The sequence below is a fragment of the Myotis daubentonii genome, chromosome 1 (assembly GCF_963259705.1).
Source record: "Myotis daubentonii chromosome 1, mMyoDau2.1, whole genome shotgun sequence".
Lineage (NCBI taxonomy): Eukaryota > Metazoa > Chordata > Mammalia > Chiroptera > Vespertilionidae > Myotis > Myotis daubentonii.
This window is the reverse complement of record NC_081840.1, coordinates 11574648-11590229: the sequence shown is the minus strand read 5'-3', so window position 1 is coordinate 11590229 and position 15582 is coordinate 11574648. Positions and strand designations below refer to the sequence as shown.

The 15582-nt window shown below is 49.0% G+C and overlaps 1 protein-coding gene across 3 annotated transcripts in view; it reads left to right on the top strand.

The window, feature by feature from the left end:
- Positions 1 to 15582, top strand: part of KCNK10 (potassium two pore domain channel subfamily K member 10) — a 111558-nt gene that overhangs the window by 29588 nt on the left and 66388 nt on the right. Inside the window, exon 1 of one of the 3 annotated variants that reach the window (XM_059688786.1) lies at positions 11137 to 11325. The exons of the other annotated variants lie outside the window; for them this stretch is intronic. The gene's annotated coding sequence lies outside the window, so the exon portion shown is untranslated. Of the gene's footprint in view, positions 1 to 11136; positions 11326 to 15582 lie in introns of those variants that run through there. 3 annotated transcript variants of the gene reach the window in all.

The window sequence follows — 15582 nt, the reverse complement described above, 5'->3', positions numbered from 1 at the left end:
CTACTGCCTTAATCGCAGCCTGTCCAGATTCAATGAGAAGGAGCATAGATCTCACCTTCTCCCGGGAGGAATAGCACAGTCACATAGTGAGAAGAGCGTGCTGGACGGGAGAGGTTGTGGCCAGTTTGGGAAACGTATAGTCTACCATGAAGCTTAACCAGGAGACCATTTATGAGACTAATTGGCTTAAACGACTCAATTACTTCTAAATTTTGAACATGTCCTGAAATCACGGTCTCTCTTATTTATTAACAGACTTGACTGCTCTTGACCTAACTTGTATTAGCGTTCAAAGGTTGACTCATTAGAACTGGTAAGCGCTCATTCATTTAAGAAACACTGATGCAATACTTACTTTGTGCAAGACCTGTGCTAATAGCTGTGGGGGCAAATTGAGATACCACAAGAAGTCAACAAGCTCAAAGGAAGACCAGTACTGTTGGTTCTCAATTAACTACACTCTGGAGAGGAAGAAGGCCATTGACAATCCCTAATGATAATTACAATACAAGTACTCAACACAAAGCACAAGGTGAGTTTAATGGAAATATACTCAGCATTGTACTCCATGTTCAGAAATATATTTCTTATTCTATAGACTTATCAAATTAATTATTATTATAACTAGCAATTATTAAGTACTTACTATAACCATTCAATATACTGGCACCCTGCAAGTATGATATCATTTAATTTGCAATGTAATCCAATGAGGTGGGTTACTGTATCAATTTTATAGAGAAGGGAGAGATTAATAGAGAGGTTAAGTGAGCCAGGGTGGCATTTGTACCTGGATCTTCTGCTCTCACAGTGTATGTGTGCAAAGCTAGAACAAGACTCCAAGTTCTGGATTTTCTCTTTGGTGTTCTTTTCTCTAGACTCCTGCTTTCCAATAGTGTCCCATGAATCATCCAGGTCCTAAGTGGGTCTTGAGACCCAGTACGAAGAATAAGAGGGAGGGAAGGCTTATAGGATTCTGGACCCCTACTCCAAATTCCAACAAAAAGTCTCAATAGCCTTTGAGATATGTTACATTATATATATTACTAGAGGCCCGGTGCACAAAAATTTGTGCACTCAGGGGGGTGGAGGGACCCTCAGCCCGGCCTGTGCCCTCTAGCAGTCTGGGACCCCTTGGGAGATAACGACCTCCTGGCTTAGGCCTGCTCCCAGGTGGCAGAGGGCAGGCCCAATCCCTAGGTGCAGCCCCTGGTCGGGCTCAGAGAAGGACTGATTGGGGAGTTGGGGCGCCGCCCCCTGCCATACACAGAGCAGGGTAATCAGAGGTTGTGATTCCACCCTCAGTCACGCTCAGGGTAGGGCCGTTTGGGGGGTTGGGGCACCATCCCCTGTCACACTCAAGGCAGGGTCGATGGGGAGGTTGCGGCGCCACCCCCTGTCATGCACAGAGCAGGGCCAATCAGGGGGTTGGGGCATTTCCCCCTGTCACTCACAGAGCAGGACCCCTCAGGGGGGTTGGGGCTCTGTACCCTGTCACACACAGAGCAGGGCCAATCAGGGGGTTGGGGCACATCCCCCTGTCACGCACAGAGCAGGGCCCATCAGGGGGTTGGCGCGCCATCCTCTATCACCCACAGAGCAGGGCCGATCAGGGGGTTGGGGTGCCGCCACTCTCACACTCAGGGCAGGGCCGATGGGGAGGTTATGTCTCTACCCAGTCACACACAGAGCAGGGCCGATCAGGGGGTTGGGGCACCGCAGCCTGTCACACACAGAGCTGCAGGGCGATCAGGGGGTTTGGGCGCTGCCCCCTGTCACGCTGATCCCGGTGCTGGGAGGCATATTACCCTTTTACTATATAGGGTAGAGGCCTGGGGCATGGGTGGGTGCCAGCTGGTTTGCCCTGAAGGGTGTCCTGGATCAGGGTGGGGGTCCCCACTGGGGTGCCTGGCCAGCCTGGGTGAGGGGATGATGGCTGTTTGCAGCTGGTCACACACCCTTCAGGGTGGGGGTCCCCACTGGGGTGCCTGTCCAGTCTGGGTGAGGGGCTGAGGGCTGTTTTCAGGCTGGGGGTGACTGAAGCTCCCAACCACTCCTTTTTCTCTCTCTATTTTTTTTTTTAATTCTGGGCCAGCTTTAGCTTTGAGGCTTGGCTCCAGTTCTTAGGCCTCTGCTGCTGAAAGTAGGTTTCTGGCCTTTGTTTACAATGTTGCGATTCTGCTGGCTGCAGCCCGGCAGGTTTCTGGGGTTTTGTTTAGCTTCTATGTTTGTTACATAGTTGCTTGCAGCTCAGAGGCCTGCAGCTGCAGGCGGGGAACATTGGAGTCCTCCGTCACTGAAGCAAGCAAGCCTCATGTTAGTTTCAAGCTGCCTGGCTGCCGGCTGCCATCTTGGCTGACAGTTAATTTGCATATCGCCCTGATTAGCCAATTGGAAGGGTAGCGGTCGTACGCCAATTACCATGTTTCTCTTTTATTAGATAGGATATTATATTTGGTCATCTCTCTCTTCTGACCTCAACTTCCATCAACGCCCATTGCAATGCCATTCTTTGGGTGAGGGGCTTCCCCAGGTACCACCCCAAGGCTGGACCTTGGCCCTGAGCATTCCAAACCCCATGTGTCCTTGGAAGGTTGGCCACTTGGGTGATGGCTGCATGGCCTTTCATGCAGTCCATGAGGATGCGTTAGAGATTGTCTTCATTACACAAGCAGATGTTACTGGTGATGGCCGTGGTGATCTGGCATCTGGATTCCTATAACTGATAGCCAGCAGAGCTCCCTCATTATTCAGCTGCAGAATGGTATGGACATCTGCAGTGTCAGCGTGGCTTAGCACCTAGTCAGAGCCTGGGGACACAGCACCCCTGCAGCTCCTGCACCTTTTACACCCAGATCCCCAAGTTTTCTTCTGCTGGACTCTGCCGGTGTCTTCACTGGGCATAAAGATCTGGGAGTCATCAACAAGTGGGTGGGGTTTAAAACCATGGCCCTAGAAGAGGTCACTCGGGGACAGAATACAAGTCCAATATTTATTAATTTTTAGGATGAGGACTTCACAGAGTGAATTTAGAAGGCTCATCCAGAGAGAGTGGAGGAAAATCTTGAAAGTTGGTGTCACAGAAGTGTCAAGAGTAGGAGCATTTTAAGAAGGAGCAAGGCCTTCTGTGTGAAGTGCAGCTGAGTGGCCAAGTCTAACATGACCGTGATGGTGTCCTCTGCACCTGGCAGCAGGAGAGAGTAGAGACCCTTCAAGGAGCAGTTGGGTGGCCTCACCCAGTGTCGTCCTGCCTACATTGTGGCTGGTTGTGTCGAGTGGCTGGTGGCTGTGCTTCTTCTGTCTACCTGGCTTCAGGTTGCCAGATAAAATACAGGACAAACAATTAAATATGAAGTTCAGGGGGGGAAATGTAAGCATGTCCCAAATATTGCATGGGACACACTTATCTTAAAAAGTTGTTGTTGTTGTTTAAATCTGAAATTCAAATTTAACTGGCTGTCCTTTTTTCTTTTTTCTGAGTCTGGCAGCCCACATTGCATTGTACACTTTAAAATGGTAGAAGTCATGGATTTTATATTGTGTGAATTTTAGCACACTCACAAATCTCACAACCCAACCCTAACTAGACTGTCATGTAGGCGACCACATGCTCTGCTTCTAGGTTGAGCCACTAGGGCCAATAAGGAAGCCAACCTCGAGGGATGTTATTTCTGGGAATAACTTCTATTCAGTTCCCTTAGGGCACCTCACAGAGTGTGAAGCACATAGTAGGCACTTATCAAAAGCTGGTTTGATGGAAAATCAATGATACTTGGATGAAAAGGAGCTCCCCAGCACCTGTGACACTACTTACAGGACTCCATGGGATGGGCCTCAGGTGGAAGTTCTCAGGGAATTAAGTCATGTGGCGCTGGTGGCTGTGCTGGGGGCACCAAGTACTTACTCCAGGACACACTATTTTAGCCCTGTGGCTCTGGAGCAAATGGCTTTGCTGAATTCTGGACATCCCAGTTATAGCTTAAATGCGGCTGGCTTCAGAGAGGCCATTAAAAATCTTTGAAAGGCAGGGAACTCTTGGAAATGCCCACAAATTCTGAGACAGCCAGTCAGAGTCATTCGCTAGTTTAATTGGATGCAGCAATTTCTCTGCCTTCCTTTCTCCCCTGTTCTCTGAGGTACAGGAGACATAGCCACAAGACTATTTCCAATGACCTTTTCAGAGGCAATTTCAAAGCAATTAATTGAATCTGAAATGTAGGACAAATTACATACCAGCTAGGACTTTCTATGAAGATACTATTCCTTGGTTAAAACCTGAGAAACCCAAAGGTTAGATTTAACTATCTATGAAAATGGTTTTGTTCTCTTGTGGTTTTCTCCTGAGCTTTGCTATTTACAAGAAGCCTGCATCCACAGATAATGTTCGTTTGCATGGCAAGCTGAATGCCATATTTGCTTTCTACACTGATTGATTGAGTCCTACTGTGTGCCAGTATTCAATATCTAACTGGTGTTTTGAGCAAATTAGATTTTCAAATAATGTTCCATGGTTCTAATAACTGGGCAGTTCCTTGAAAGGGATTCTGCTTATGGTGGCTGCTTAATTGTGACTAACCCATCACATAGTGAGTTTGCCCACATAACAGATTTGGGTCTGAGGGTGGTCGTGTGGAAGAGGGGTTTAAGCCTTGAAAATGAATGACAGTATACCCTTGCTTTATGACCTGTTTCTTGGGGAACAGCTTAAGGACCAGCACAGCAGCTTGGCAGATTCTCATGCGACCCATATAAGGATCTATCTACTTTCTGAGATTTTGGAGGCATGCTCTAGATCAGTGGTTCTCAACCTTCCTAATGCCGCGACCCTTTAATACAGTTCCTCATGTTGTGATGACCCCCAATTTCATTGTTACAAATTGAACATAATTAAAGCACAGTGATTAATCACAAAACAATATGTAATTATATATGTGTTTTCTGATGGTCTTAGGTGACCCCCGTGAAAGGGTTGTTCGACCCCCAAAGGGGTCACGACCCATAGGTTGAGAACCGCTGCTCTAGATCTTTGAGTGCTGGGTCTTTTCTGAAGGCATCCCCCACCCCAATTCACCCAACCTTGAGTTCCTGGACAGTGGGTGTGCTGCTCCATCACTTTTGTGTCCCCTGGTGCCTGAAGCACAATGGATATTTGATCGACACTTGTCAAATCCATTCTGTGAACGTTAACTCTTGTAGGCTGTACACTGGGGTTGGGACAAAGGGACCATGTTCTAGGGGCATGCAGAAGAATTGACCTAGCCGGAGGAATTACTAGTGAGAAACGACTGCAGCTATTTGGAGGGTAGAATAAGGTGTTGGTTTAGCCAGAAGGTCTAGCCTATATTCAGCAGCTCTCTGGTGTGGAAAATTCCCCTGCAGTTCCCCTGGCAGCACTGACTCTTGCCTTCATCCCACCCCCTTCCATCCCCCAGACCCAGGTGGTGCTGGAAATACACGGAGCTGGTTTATGGAAGCTTCCCTTCCCGCCTTTTGACATTCACTTCCCTAATTTTTCAGTAAGTCTCTTGATTCCTTGAAGACTTCACTCATTAAAGCTATTGATAATGGTTTAAAAATGCTTCTCAGAGGAATGGGCTGGTCCGTTTTCTGCAGCATTCTCTTCCTAGCCTCCAGAGGAACAATGTGGGGATTCTTTTCCCTGTTCGGTTCAGCGCTCTGGCTCACCGCACTCGCTGCCAGCCTCAGAGCTGCATTTGCAGTAAATTGGAAATGCTGATGTCAGCAGCCGTGATGCTGCATTAGAGGAGCCACCTTGGAGGGAATCTTCCTGGAGGGCGATGCTGAAAGGCGAAGCTGTTTTCTAGGGTATTCTGTAGACACTGTTTTCTTTCTTGGATGGACCTTATTCCCTTTTGCAACTTTGTAGGCACAGCAAAGGAAGACCACCTAAAAAACATGTTTTCCCCCAACTGAGTTTTCCTGTAGGAGGTTTTGGTGGCTATGAAAGGTCCAGCAGTGCTGAGCCATGAAGCCACTGATACTGCTTGCCGGGCAGCGTGCACTGGGGCATTGAGACTCCAGACCCCAGGAGGAGGGCAAAGCAAGAGTACACCTCATTCTGTATCAACGGTTTGTTCTTAAAACTGTAGAGATATAAGCCAAAGCCCATTTTACATGCACACAGAAATCTCTGTTTAAACCAGTTCTGCAGGAAATTCTTGTGCAAAGTAAATATCTAGGTTGCAGAGGGATTTCCAGATACGATTTCAGGTTTGTTTATAGGAGAATCCACCTTAATATCTTCATGACATGTCCTGACTGCTGGCTCTGAGCAGGGAAGCAGGGCAGGCTTGCAGTGGGCATCCAGGGCAGTTGAGGAAGAAACCATGGCTTTAGAGTAGCAGCCACCGCCCTGGCTGTCCGAGTTCTCTGCCGCAGCCAGGATGTACCCCTGAGCAGAAAGAAAGAATAACAGTTTCCAGGAAAGGACAAAGGAAGTTGAGTCTGTTCCCTGAAGAGTGGAGTGTTGAGCACGGAATCTGAGCTGGGTGAGGAAGGAAGAAAGGGAATGTCGTGCGGAGGGCAGGGCGGAGGGCGAGTGACTGAGGGTGAGAGCGGGAAGGAGAGGATGCTCAAGTCCGAAGTGGGTCTCCTTAGTGGGGCATGTCAGAGGCAGGGCCATTTCTTGCCACTGGAAGAGGAGGTGGTTGCAGTGGATGCTGGCGGTGTTCCCAGCTCTCGCTGATGGTTTTCCTGGACCTGTGCACCCGACTCCAGAGTCTGTGAGCTTCCCCGCAATGCCTCCCGACAGCCTTGTCAGAGGACTCTCCTGGGTCTGCTAGCACCTCTTCCAGGCTGGTTCTGGCGTTCATATTCCCAGGGGGTTGTCTGAAGCCAGTGACTGACTGGGTGAGAGAATGAATGTTTAGCCCCCTTACTTCAAGATGGCGTGAACTCGGAGACACAATGTGTGCTGCAGGGCTCCCCAAGAGCTCAGGCAGAGATGGGGCCTCACCTGGAATCACACCCTTGCGTGGTTCCTGCCCTTTACTTACCTGCGTTCCCACTCCCTCATGGCCTTCTCCCGGAAGCACTTCCTAAATAAATTGCTTGCAAACCAATGCTCATTTCAGGATCTATCCATGAATCTACTTAGGAATCTGATCTAAGTCCCTGGTTGAAATAGAATGGAGATGCTGATAATGGTGAGGAAATCGAGGCAAGGGGAGTGCAGATGTTAGATGGATTGTCCGCGGGGCAATCACCCAGGAGGAAAGCAGGATCTGGGTGGAAGGCTTCAGGGAATCTAGGAGAGAATGGGGTCTCCACCAGCAGCCATGAGGAAAAGGAGGAAGTGGACGAGCCAGAGGGCTTGGGTCTCAAACGAACAAGGAGTTTGACAGAGTGTAGACTGTTGGTTTTCTGGAATAGGGTGGTCCTGGTGTTGTGGGTAAGGGAGATTGAACAACCTCTACCTGAAAGCCACATGCAGCGTGCCCTCAGGGGAAGTCCAGGTGTCAGGGAACAGCGTGGAGAAAGGCTCCCTGAAAAGGCTGAGGAAATAGGGGTGCTCTTGGGTAACTGGGGGCCCTGAGGTGTTTTTGAAAAGGCTTGGGATGGGGAGAAAGGGAAGGATGCATCAGAGCAGAGGAAGCAGAGAGTGGAAGAGGGATCAAGGCTACGGGGAAGGAGATCAATCCACAGGGGAGCTTACATTCCGTGGCTTCACTGGCCTCACACTTCTCAAAAGCATTGGTTCCCCCGGTTTCCAGGTGGATGGCAGCTTGGCAGCCTGGACAAGGTGTGGAGGTTGGTACTGTTCCCTGCACCTAGTTGGCATGTACTAACTGAGTAAGCAGATGAATGACACAACAAATTTCTAAATGCCTTCTCCTATCACTTCTATATATTTTATGCTCTGATAAATATGGAACTTTTAGAAAACCTTGGAATTTATTGAAGTACCTCTAGCTGCTCTCACCATCATTAGGTGGAATGCAATAAACAGAGTTCCTAAGGTTAAGGAATTAGACAATAGCCAAGTTTATGGACTTGGTCATAGGATCTGTCTCCCTAAGGCAATGATTCTCAACCTGTGGGTCGCGACCCCTTTGGGGGTCGAACGACCCTTTCACAGGGGTCGCCTAAATACAGCCTGCATATCAGATATTTACATTACGATTCATAACAGTAGCAAAATTACAGTTATGAAGTAGCAACGAAAATAATTTTATGGTTGGGGGTCACCACAACATGAGAAACTATATTAAAGGGTTGGGGCATTAGGAAGGTTGAGAACCACTGCCCTAAGGGATTAACACATTTTTCAGTTTTTCTTTCTACAGTGGATCTTTTAAAGGAATTGGTTAGCTCGGTACGACCACTCATGCATTTGTGACTGCTGATATTGATGGGAGTTTGTTGGGGTTGGGGGAAAGCGTGGAGAGGCTGAGGTAGGGCTGAAGAAGCAAGCCGCGCCCTGAGTACATTGGAAGCCATGTGCAGAGCCATGGGAGTAACTGTGGGGTTTAAACAGGGGCAAGATTGGGATTTTAGGAGGATCACCAGCTCCAGCCTGGTTGTGGGGCATGCTCTGTGTGGAGCCCAGGGAGAACCACGAAGTAGGCAGCCCACGAGATGAGCAGTCCAGTGGGAAATGCCAGGGCTGTTCTGACCAGCTCAGCACGCATCAGGACTAACTCTGGTCCTGGGCTCCATGTGCTCATGTGGGTGTGTGAGGGCCCCTTTCATTGTAGCATTAAAGGCATCCCCCCTGGTTCAGGAGTTACCTACAATGTCCAGAAATTCTGGAACAGGTTTTCTTTTGAAGAGAGCTTCCTGGCAGCCAGGGAGAGAAAAGGGTCTATGCTATGAGACAGCTGTTAATGAGCAGCAACATAATGCTGTGTGCCAGCAATCAATTCAGCAGATACACACTGAGGCTCTTCCAGGCCAGCCCTTGTGAATGATGCTGCAAACAGGGAGGTGGTAGAAGAGCTGCCCTCCCCGATGCCCAGGATGCCACATCCTGCTTCTCCTGTGTGCTTCTCCCCTCTGCTGTTTCTTGAATGCTGCTCCTTTGAGCACCATCTTTTAGTAGCTGCTCTTTCTCCATCTCCCTCTGGACCAATTCATCCAGCTCTGTGGTTTTCATACCACTTCTATTCTCACTAGAGGCCTGGTGCACAAAATTCATGCACTTGGGCGGGGGCGTGGGGGAGGGAGGGGAGCTCAGCCCAGATTGCAAGAGGGTGCAGGCCAGGCTAAGGGACCCCATTGGTGCAACAATTGGAGCTGGGGAGGGACACAGGAGGTTGGCCAGCTAGGGAGGGACTGTGGGAGGGCTCCAGGGCATGTCCAGACCGTCTCACTCAGTCCCAATCAGCCGGACCCCAGCAGCAAGCTAACCTACCAGTTGAAGCATCTTCCCCCTGGTGATCAGTGCACACCATAGCAACTGGTTGACCGGTCAACTGTCTAATCCCTGGTGGTCAGTGCAAGCGGTTGAGTGGCCTTAGCATATTATACTTTGATTGGTTGAACAGATGCCCGGATGACTGGATACTTAGCATATTAGGCTTTTATTATATAGGATGGCTCTCAAACCCAGGTTCCAGCTAGATTGACCCCACCCCTGAGTCCCAGTCCCTTGTGCCCAGTCTCTACCAGATATCTCCACCTGGGTGTGCTACAGGAGCCGCAGACCTAAATCTCCTGCCTCTTCTGACTTGGAGAACACCATGCTCTCCCAAGCCAGGTGCCTGAGTATCATCCCAGACCCTGCCCGCCACATGCTTCTCATAGGGGTTTTCCAGCCCTTGTCTCTGACCCCTCTTCACCTCTTCTGCTACTGCCTACGTTGAGGCCCAAATCCTAAGATCCTCATTCTCTGGGCCCTTGTGCTGGTGAAGGATCCTGACTGTGTACCAGGCCCCTGGTGCATAAATACAAGGTATTGGGGGGGGGGGGTTCCAGGAGAAACCATTTGCTTACTAGTCCTGAGAAGGAAGTCTCTGGTCCTTTGACCCCCAGATGAACCAGCAACATTTGTACTCTCCCCAGGATGGGTGGGAGTGCCTGGAGGGGGTGGGGTTCAAGGAGAGGGCAGGGCTTCAGCCTTTGGGGTCCTCAACTCCAAATCATGCTGTTTGGTCCTGGTCAGAGGGACCCCAGGAAAGCGGACTGGAGGGGAATTCTGCCTGGTTGGCCCCGGCAAGGTGACTCACCGAGGATGATTCATGCCATTCAATAGATTTTTTTTCCAACCTAAGGAGTATTTTGTACCCATGAGTAAAAGGTAATCTTCTAGCCCTTTGTGAAGAGAACAAGAAAGCTCAGAGTGTTTGGAGCACCAGGAAGTGAATTACTTCTCTGTCTCCTTTCTGGTCTTCCCTAGCAATTGACAATGGAGCCATGAAGAGCTCTGCTTGGACTATTGACTTTCTGAGAACTTGACACCTTGGCCCAGGATATCTATCTGTGGAATAAAAATAAACACACACACACACAATAGTACCAGGGTGCTCATATCTTCAGACGCAGAGCATTCTGCAGTTACATGTTCTTTGGGGCAGGTGTGTGAACTTGATATCCTAAATGCCAGCTCCAGGCAGATTTTCAGGAGTGGAGCAAATTGTAACTAGGAGCCTTCCAGGTATAGGCACTATGCAACACTCCACGTTGAGACTCAGAGAAAGCATAGAGCAGTGGTTCTCAACCTCGGCTGCACATTAGAATCACCTGGGAATCTTTTTAAAATCCTGATTTCTGGGCCTCATCCTCCGGAAATTCTGTTTCTTTGTTACTAATGTTGTGGCCCCACCCCATAACTAAGAAACAGAACTTCCAGAGGATGCGGCCCAGAAATCTGGATTTTAAAAAGATTCCCAGGTGATTCTAATGTGCAGCCAAGGTTGAGGACCACTGGCATAGAGGAAAAGCACTGATCCCACTGGGGGTGAGAGGGGCAGTCAGGGAAGACTTCTTGGAGATGGTGACATAGGAAGTGAGGTTTAAAGTATGAGGAGGAGTTGGCAGCTAAAGAGTCGGGAGGAGAAAGGAATATTGGAAGCAAGACCCACTCCTCTGGGCTCAGCACGCAGGGACTTGGGTGCTGCTGGGTTTGACTGGGGCGAAGGTTGAGTGTGAGGGCGTGGCAGCGGTAGAGGCTGGGGAGACAGGCAGGCGCCAGGTTCTGGAAGAGAGTCTGGTGCAAGCCACGGAGACAGCACTTATTCTGAATCCCCGTGGTGCCCCCAGGGGAGCTTAAGGACCAAGTGGATGTGATCAGATTCACACCTGAGAGATTGCCGCCTGGCTGCGTTGGGGAGGATGGACTTAAAGGAGGTTGTCTCGGTGATTCAGGTGAGACCAGGGTCTGCACAGAGGTGAACCGAGGTGGCAGCATATTCTCAGCTCCCTCTCGCTCCCTTTCAGCCTCGTTTCCTCTCATCTTGGCTGTCTGTCTATAAAACTTCCCGGAAATTTCATGGTACCTTGGTCTTTTCCATCTGCAAACAAAGGCTGAGGTCTTAAAGAGGGTGAGGCGAGAGCAGTGATGAAACCCAAGGGGAGAGCCTTTTCCGTGGTGGCATTTGGGGGCTGGTAAGAGTACATGGCTTGCTCACTTACTGTATGAAGACTGAGCTGCCCCTGTACTTTTACCAGGACCAGCTCGATCACCGTGAAGATACAGCTGCGCCCTGGAAACAGGAAAAACAAGGTTTAGAATCAGAGGGAGCACATACGTTCTTTCTGCTCTTCGCAGAGGCAGGTCATGGCTGAAACCAGGTGCTGTGACAGCGCAGGCAGGTGGGGCTGGAATTGTCTGCTCCTCATTACTCCTTTCCTCTACCCAACACCTCACCCCCCGCCTCCTTTCCACACCCAGCCCAGCCCACGCCCTGGGCAGCCTTTGGGGATTCCAGGCACAGCTGTAACCTGGGGCTCTGTGAAAGCTCTGAGCTGCCTTGCAGGTGGCCCTGGAACAATTCCAGACCTGAGGGAGTCTGGGGAGAGCAGGGGGGCGGGGGGCAGGTGTTCTCTGCCTCTCGCTGAGTGTTGTGGTCACAGTTGTACTTTGCCTGGGTCAATAGACGGAGTCACATTGCCGGGCGACAGTGGCACCTCTGAAGTGGCTGCGTTTCAGGTTTCCAAGAGACCCTGCGCCTGTGGGTGATGTTTGTTCCGGGTGGAGTGGGAGGAGTGGAGGCACTCGGGGTGCAGTGTCTGAAGACGGATCCAGGGACGTCACTGCTTGTTAGCTTGTGATTCGCTAGTCAGTGTCCCCTTCCACCAAGGGAGATAGACAATGACGACTGCCCTTTTGTGAAGATAAACTAGGTTCCCACATGATAAGATCTTTGTCAACTCTCCCACCAACTCCGAAGGCAGGGATGTGTTTATTTACTTATATATCCCCAGCACCACGCATGTTGCCCAGCAAACTCAAATGTTTGTTGATTGAATGCATGAATGGATGATGCAGTGAAGTATGCAGGACATGGGAAACTCTGAATCGTGTAAAACTAAGAACTCATTCAACCAAGAAGAGGTGGATCTCCACATGAGCCCTCCTATCTACCCACATTTAGGTAAAAATGAATGGGCTAATGTTTGTGAGGAAACGTTTTAAAATGAGCATCAACAGAGGGATATGTCTTCCAGCCCTTCCTCTCATGTCAGTTGGAGTCATGCGCAGGATAGGCTGTTACTGATGTGACCCGCCCACTATTGATTCATTCAATGGGCAAACCTCCATCACCTCCAGGAAACTACAGTGGTCAATCTCATTGGCGGGGAAATATATGCATGCCTGCCAGAGACACATGCCTTTCTGAGTTTTGGAGAAAAGGGCCTTTTCCACCTGGAATTTCTTTGTTTCCTAGTTTTCTGTATCTATGCTTCATAGGAGACTTGACTTTGAAGTCAGATTCCTCTCATTTTAATCCTGGCCCCACCACTCTCGCCCCTCTTGGCCTCAATTGAGTCATTGAATTTCTCTGGGTCCCAGTTTCTTCATCTGTGAAGTCGGGTGGGTGGTGGCCATGAGAAAGCGTATGCTTTGCAGGCCTCCAACACCGGGAGGGCGAGGGAGGGAGCATAATTGACCAAGAGCTTGAGCTGCTGCTGTGGAACCCACTGTGGGCTTGCCCTCTGGGCACGTTTCCCGGGGTATGCTCCCAGCTGGGGACTGAGTGCTGCAGGGCCCTAAGGCAGGTGTCTTCCTGGGAGACACATGATTCCTCAGATGGCCAACTTTGGCTCAAGAACTCCTGAGTTGCCATGCTGGACCTCCCCTGGGCTGCAGGGGCTCTTGAATGCTCTTGTCCATCCTTCCTCCCTCTCTCCATTGCTGGGGACCAGACTCACAGTGTGCCTGCTGGCTGCACTAGCCCCCGGAAGGATTCCCATTTTCTCTCACACATGCATTTCCCCTAATGAAATCCATGCACAAAATCCCATCTTGGTGCCCACTTCTGGGAGGAACTGGAATCACACAGGGCGATCATACCTCATGCTGAGCACCAAATGCAACAATGAAAGCAAAGAGTTTATTAGAGTGAAGGGCACAAAGGAAGTGCTCAGTAAGTGGTAGGACATCCTGTTACCTTCACCAGCACCTTCATCATCACATGGCCATTTTGCTTCTTTGCTGGCTTCAGGCACAGCGAGCTCCAGCAGCATCCCAGGTCTCACGGCAACTTTGTATTAGAGTGAGAGCCACTATGGCTCCCGAGGAGAAGGAATGGATTAATTAAAACACCCTTTAAAAACGTATCCAATTAAAGCAAAGGGCACAAACTAAGTCCTTTTTCAGCCAATGAAATGTGCAGCCAACTTTGCTAAGGCAACCAACTCCATTTTCAGTCCACTACACCAAAGATTTATAATATTCCAAGGTTCCTACCAGTGCCCCTGATGTCTATACATATACAGTCAAGCCTCATTTCTCGAATGTCTCCCATCTCAAACAATTCGATTTTTGACCACGTTGTTCACAGACAAAAATGTCTTCTTTGTTGACCAAAACTTCAGTTTTCCACCTGACAGCCCTTTTATGCTGATATCCAACATGACAAAAAAACTTCTATAATGCAGCAAGCAAAGGGAGAGAATGTGTTTGTTGCTCATGAAATTGAGGATTAGCACAATTTTAAAACAGAAAGAGGCCGAAACTGGTTTGGCTCAGTGGATAGAGCGTCGGCCTGCGGACTGAGAGGTCCCAGGTTCGATTCCGGTCAAGGGCATGTACCTGGGTTGCGGGCATATCCCCAGTGGGAGATGTGCAGGAGGCAGCTGATCGATGATTCTCTCTCATCGATGTTTCTAACTCTCTATCTCTCTCCCTTCCTCTCTGTAAAAAATCAATAAAATATATATTTTAAAAAAAATAAAATAAAACAGAAAGAGGCCATCAGGAGTGCTAATGTTGCAAAGGGTGTGAAAGTGCTCACAAAACAGCAATCGCTGGCAATTGAATAAGTGGAAAAACTGTTGTTTGTATAAAGGAAAAGCAGTTAGCTGATGATAGCATTTTGTAGGCAGTGATATATGAAAAAATTCCTTTAAGGGTGATAGAGGGTAGTTCTATAAATTTAAGAAAAGAAATGTTTATTTATAAATTAATCAGCACATTAGACATGTGCTGTGACAGGGAATCACTTGGTGGTCTGGAACGGATTAATTCAATTTACATTATTTCTAATGGGGAAAAAATTATTCTGTTTTTGAACAAATCACTTCTAGATCAGCCTTCCAGAATGAATTAAGTTAGAGAAATGAAGTTCCACTGTACTCCAGGGCACCTCATTTGCTGTTCCTGAAAACTCTGTAGGGGTTAAAAAAGAATTGGCCATTATTATTCATATTTTGCAGATAAGGAAACAGAGAAACTAAGGGGTGGTTTCATGCTCACAGGTTTGGGACTGGAACTCTGGATTTTGCTCCTGGTGCTTTGGAAACTCCGGGTTTGGTGGATTCTGTTCTAACTCTGTTCCCAGGGACAGCCCCTTAGCAAACTGGCACCATGAACTGGCCTGAAAAGACCTTTCTTAAGCCCACTTCTGCCCAGCTTTGTGATGCGGGAGTCAGTGAAGGGGACCCAGCACCTAGCCTCCATGCTTAGGCCCATCATTTCTCATCCAGCGGGGCTCCATCCTGACAGTTGCTACCTGAGGCTGTGGACTGTTCCTTAAGGAGATTGTCACTCCCTCCACGCCCACGCTGGGAGGGATGGTGACTTAGTCCCACCACCATACAGCTCCTCTTGCCCATTTAGTATTAAATGAATACTTGTTACAAAGGATGGTGGTGATTCTGATGGAGCTTTGTTTATAGTTTGAAGGAATTATCATCAATAACAACAACAGAAAAGATGTATTTGCTCTGTTCTAGGCATTGTGCCAAGATATGGAGTTCTAACAATTGAAAAACAAGCTTTCTGACTCCAAGGAGCCTACAGGCTCTTGGGGGGGCAGACAGGTCACGTCTGCCTGGAGAGTCCAGCCCGACTTCACAGAGAAGGCAGCTCTGAGCTGAGACTGAGGAGGATGGGAGCTTCCCAGGCAGATGAGGGTAGAACAGGGCTATTGGCCTAGGGAATGTCCAAGAAGGCGTGAA